Source organism: Zea mays, chromosome 2 (assembly GCF_902167145.1).
Source record: "Zea mays cultivar B73 chromosome 2, Zm-B73-REFERENCE-NAM-5.0, whole genome shotgun sequence".
Classification (NCBI taxonomy): domain Eukaryota; kingdom Viridiplantae; phylum Streptophyta; class Magnoliopsida; order Poales; family Poaceae; genus Zea; species Zea mays.
In genome coordinates this window covers 66,153,142-66,159,196 of record NC_050097.1, presented here as the reverse complement: position 1 = coordinate 66,159,196, position 6,055 = coordinate 66,153,142, and the positions used below count along the sequence as shown (strand labels likewise).

Sequence of the window (6,055 nt, the reverse complement as noted above, 5' to 3'; positions counted from 1 at the left end):
CACGTCAACTAATCGTTGTGGTTGCTGTTGGAAGTCGAAGTAGCCGTTGGACCATGGTCCGGTGATTTTTGGTGTCCAAGGCTGAGACCGTCGAGTTCGCTGTAGACTTGAAGCAATTGGATTGCAATGGTGATGAAAGTGTATGAATGAAGGAGATGACTTGAGAATTGGAGGTGAAAGTGTATGAGTGAATATAAGCACCCTCTCTATTTATAGGTTGAATTCATTCTTTTGGATTTTTTACTTTTTTAAAATCCAATGAATCAACTTAGACCAATCAGAGATGACCACATCAACTACCGATCGTCAGCTCGAACACGTCGATCTATACTGATCGTGCCCTCCCCAATGCACTATGTCATTCGCTTTGACAAATCAGCGGTCCAGCCGACCAACCAAGTTAATTGACCGACAATGCACCCATCTGAGAGGAAGTATAATAGATCCTATTTAGCAGGCTGTAAGGCAGTTTATATTAGTAAAAATCATATGTGGAGCAAAGAGAAGCAAGCGAACACTAAACTTGGTGCCGGGCGCAACACATGCAATGAGACAGAAAGCTCCTCATGCGGATTTTTACAACCTATTATAGTAGCATGCATAGTATATGAACAATGTTCATGTATACGTGGCATTAAGACCAACTCCAGCAGTCGTCGTAACCTCTCCGCATCCGTAAAATGCGCGCCCATTCCTACTGTTCACTCTCCCAGCAATAACTGCATCCAAGCGCGAAAAAAGGAGGCCATGGTCGGCGCTCCCTATTGCACCGTGTTCTCTCTCATCTCCTCACTACAACCTCCACGTTCCAGAAACAGGGCGTCATCTCTTCTGCTTGTTTCCCGACCGTGGCGCGCATGGTACCGGTCACATCCGACTGCAAGGATACGAATCCGGAAGCGGAGCGTTGCTAGAAACAACACATCGCTCAGGGTGTACAAGGTTGTTGGAGCGGCGGGCAAAATATGGATACAAAGTCCCCATTGCTTGAGTTGGTCTAAACTTAGCCTTCTAACCTCATGTTGCCAGCGTTTCTATTAACCTTGCTCTGAATCGATACGGACCATCTGGAGCGTCACACCGAGTGTCTATAACAGTGTTATTAAAACTACGTTTAAACGTCAAAACATTAATTAGAGGTTGAAACCATGTTTTAGCGTTCTAAACTATAAAACACTGTGTTTCATGTGCTTAGGCCATTAGCTATTTTTGGGCCCAATATGTTAGCTACTTTTCGGGTCCAATCCGGTTCATGTGTGAAGTTTTGTTAAACCACTAACCTCTCTGTTTTGGTATTAACTTCTTGTTATTGTCTGAAATTATGATATATTAGTGTTTTTCTATGTTGTTTAAAATTACGTTTAAAAGTTAAAATTTCACCTATAAACGTCTTAACGTCGATCGTCGGTAGCACCCGCTTTAAATCAAGACAGGAGAGGCACTACTCCCCACGGCCCCACCCCACCCACACAGGCATAGATTGATTGCAATGCAGTTAGTTACCAGGCAGCAGGTCCGAGGATCCGAATTGCCGATCCGCTTTGCCATTTCACGACGCGACGGAAAGAAGCCTAGGACAATGGCGTTAAGACGTGGCGCAGGCACCAGCCCGCCATGAATCATGTATGGGCAGTGCGTCTGCGTCTGCGTGCCCGGGCCCGGCCTTAGCCTTTGCCTCTGTCTGTGCCACTGGATGACTGACAAAAGCCGATCGCTCTCTCGGCATGGCCCGGCACAGGCATTCCGGCATGGCATGGCAGCTGCAGCGTTCTCTTCTGCAACCCGTGGGACTCCACTGCACCGCTGTGTCGCTCTCCTTGAGGACCCGTATCCGTATGCCTACATGTTACGAATCGTGATGCCACAAGCGAGCGCTGGTGGTGTTCTTTTTACAAAAGCCAATACCAACGTGTTGTGCACATGCAGTTGGTGATCAGCGAGGGATTAAAGGAGATTGAGGGAAAAATTAGTTCATTTCCACCTCAGTGCATCGTCATCTTATTATCATCAAATTAACCCTTAAAATCTTGTTCACTTAAGTCTAGATCGATCGGCAAAGATTGTAGAGAATTAAATCCCTCGCTAGTCAAAATTGAATAGAGGTGAATTTAATCACGTTCAATCCCTTTCGATCTAGACGCAACCCGCAGTCGAAAAAACCCTAAGGGCTAGTTTGGCAGTGAAGAGAAAAAAATCCCTTGGAAACTAACCCAGGAGGGGATTTTAGATGCCACCTTATTTCCCGGAGAGAATCTCCCCTCTCAGGTGTATTTTCCTGGCATTGTTTAGGAAGAAATGGGCTAAATATCCCTCTTGAGCAAAAAAATACATCAAAAAATTTAGAAAAAATCAAACGAAAATAAGGAATATTTAGAAAACTCATAAACAATAAAATATCACTAAAAATCCAGAAATATGAAGCATGTATCAATACTGCAATGCCCGTTTAATATCATCATCACATAATATCATCTAATATTCAACGAAGCTAATCCATCCATCATCACATCACATAATATCATCATCTCCATTCACACGTACAGATAGACAATATAATATAAAAATGGAGTATTAGGAAGTTTGGCAGTAGAATGAGACATCTAAAACATGAACGTCACATGTCAACTTTATGCGTTTTAGTGTCATGTCAGCTTCCTTCTCCATGTCCGCTTCATGTGTTGCTTCCACTTAACACACTGCAAGTAACACCAATTGACACACATTTTAGTTTATATGGTTACACAATTATATAGTTCAATGCTAGTAGCATAGCAGTGTGATTAAACAATATATAGCAGTAGGAGTTAGTAGCTGAAATGAATCAATTTAGTATATATACAATGAACATTATCTTAGAAAGATTAGATGTGAAGTAAATGTGAAATACAAAAGCAGATTTTATATATATATATATATATATACACACACACGATTGCAAATTCTTGGTATATGTTAAACCAAAGGTCAGATAAGCTGTTAATAATGCACTGGCTCTCTACTAACTTAAGCATCTAGTGAGTTATACTTATATGGAGTTAAGCTTAAGCCTCAATCACAAGTCACAGTGGAAGATTCAGCATGATAACACAAGTTCTGGAAGTATGGAAGCAGAGCATATGACTACATTTCTCTCACATTTCCAATGAACTAAAATATCATATGTTCTGCTTTAGTAAGTGCTCAGAGTAACCCTAAAAAAGCAGAAAAATGGCAAAGGCCCCCTAATGCACTACAATCAATAGCTTAGTGCAAACTAGGAGTTCCACTGATGAAAGCTGAATCAGAAATATTGTATCCTTACCAGTAAAACATACTCGAATCAATAGCAATTCCAACGCATGTAAACTGGATTGAAATTTCAGTTATTAAACAGATTGGAGTACTTCATACTTCAATTATGTAACAACCAAGCATTAATCATCCTTAGCTAGACGCCTAGAAGCACTGTAAGCCCATCTCTTATAACCACCAAGTTCAGACTCAAATTGCATACTCCAATCAGCAAGTTCAGACTTCAGACCATATTTTATTTTATTTTATTTTTTTTTAAAAAAACAAGACAAAATAACCAGTTTGTAATACAGTGAATACCTGTAAGCCCATCTCTTCATTGCCACATTCACCTCACATCACATGATAGTAGCGAGCGCTCTACAAGCACTGTGGAGAAAAATAACCAGCAATAATCATATAAACAAACTCCAATTGCATAGAAACTAAGAATTAGAACTTACCTAATTTTCCTCTTCAACCAAAGTAATCTAGCATTGGGTTTTTTGACTTCATAAACACCTCTCTATTGATCGCGATTCAAAGACCTCCATTGCATATGATCTATCCTCATCAGTGAACCCATCAATTCTATCCAACTTGTCTAGACACTTTTCCATAGACACTTCTTCAATACCTTCGAGCATTTGGATGTGGCACTCCTATTAAAATCCACAAAACTTTCAATGGCTGCTCCAATTTGGCTTTGCTTGCGCTTTCTCCCATTTCCACCTTCTACATGTCTTGATTGAGCTTCATTTGATATTTCTTGCCATTCCATGGAGAATGGGTTTGTGTGGGGGTGCAAGGGAGAGTGGCTTTGTTCAGAGGTACTCCTGTTCGAATGAGCAGTAGCAGAAGCGGAAGCTGTAGCAAGAGGACCACAAGGAGGGGCAGCAAGAGGGCCACCAGGAGGGGCAGTAAGAGGACGAATAGGAATGAAAGAAGGTGGTGGCATTTGCTGAGTGGATGTGAAATTCAAATCTCCTGTAGCCACACTACCTAAAAAGAGAGAAGATGACTAAAAATACCTTCTGATAAGTACTAAAAAGATAGAAGTTATGAGTAAAGGGACTAATTGTTGTGTGGGGTAGTTGTTGTCTCCCTCTGGGACTTCAACATACTGGCTTGGAGATATATGATCTGGTTGGTGGTCAAGCCAACCTTCATCACCATTTTGCCCTCTAATTATGTTGTGAAAATCAACAGCTGCTGCTGCTATCTTGATTTGATTTTGGATAGGATGAAATGTGCCTACTTTGAGAATTGGAAACCTTTTCTTCAGAACACCAATGGCTCTTTCGATGTGGTTGCGAAGAATGGCTTGACGATGGTTGAATAGCTCTTTGTAGTTCACATAACTAGCTTGTGATGAACGACGCCTTCTAAACTCGCTGAGGTGATACCTAACTCCTCGGTATGGGGCAATAAAGGATGATGTATTTGCATACCCACCATCTACAAGATAAAATCTTCCTTCTGGCACACTGAACCCTTTACTGATAGCGGATCGAAGGACCCCTGCATCTGAGGCCGAGCCTTCCCACCCACATGAAATAAATATAAAATTCAGATCGATGTCACATGCCAACATCACGTTTTGTGAAAGTGACCCTTTCCTATTTCGGTAAGGAGGAGCTTTATCTTCTGCAATGGTGATAGGTACATGGGTTCCGTCAATTGCTCCAATGCAATTCTGTATAAAAGGAGAGGAAATTTAGGGCATGTTAAAGGGAAAAAGTTAAGGAAATCATGTTTACTATTGATAGGTCACCTGAAAAAAGGGCATGAACCTAGAATCAGTTATAATTTTTGGATGCGTCTGGATAGAATTGGGAAGCTTCACGAATCGCTGAGTTAGAGTGGGAACTATATCGAAAACTTCTGAAATTTTTCGATGGATAGTCTCTCCACTATGTTGGAAAGCCTTTTGAAGCATTTGGTTACTGGCATTGTGGGAGATCATATACATAAACATCCCAAGCTGCTATTCGACGTTAACTCCTCGTGTATCACGTAACAAACCCTCTCTTCTAAGGAATTCTGATGTGGCTCTAAATATTTTTGGCTCCATTCGAAACTCGGACTTGCACCAACTCTCATGCCCTTCAAGAATCTCCTTAACCTTTTGGGCACCAGAGAGAGAGGAGGTATGGATAGACCTTTTCTCTTCAGAGAGGAATGGAAGTATAGCAGGGAGAAGAATAAAGAAAAACTCCTCATCGTCTTCTTCTTCCTCCAACAAAAACTGCCTAGCTAGGTCTTCCCAAGAACCCATATCTAGAGAAATTGAGAAACTACATAATCAACACATAATCATAGCAAAAGGCATGATAAGCAATGGAAAATATCGTAAAGATAATAACAATCGCAAAGATAATAACAAACGCCTTCCCCGCTGAAGCTTATTAACGACCCTTGTACTGGTTGAATTTATATGTCATATGTCCAAGGCTACTCAAGATTATAGATTCAGCAAAGGTTACAGTTTAGTTCAGCAAAGGTTACAGTTTAGTAAAGGTTACAGTTTTAGATTTAGCAATGCAATTTGTGGATAAAGTTCTCGGGATCTATATTAAACAATTGTTCACTTTCTATTTGAACAAATCTTCCCTTCTCAGGATTATAGAGCACAGTTTGCCGACCCTTGTTCACTTTCTATTTGTGCACAGTCTGCATGCTGAAGTTTAGTAAAGGTTAGCTATTATATTTGAACAATTGTTCACTTTCTATTTGTGCATTAGCTGTTATATTTGAACAATTGTTCGTCTTATCCTATTGATGC

General features: G+C 40.7%; 1 long non-coding RNA gene and 1 pseudogene across 1 annotated transcript; both read right to left on the bottom strand.

Annotated features, from left to right (window-relative positions):
• Positions 1–2,431: 2,431 nt before the first annotated feature.
• Positions 2,432–3,630, bottom strand: LOC103648700 (uncharacterized). The gene is made up of 2 exons (XR_002267565.1): positions 3,592–3,630; positions 2,432–2,696 (listed from the first exon to the last, which is right to left on the bottom strand). It is a non-coding gene; the product is annotated as an uncharacterized lncRNA (long non-coding RNA).
• Positions 3,631–5,029: 1,399 nt separating this feature from the next.
• On the bottom strand, positions 5,030–5,548 carry LOC109944199 (uncharacterized; annotated as a pseudogene).
• Positions 5,549–6,055: the final 507 nt, after the last annotated feature.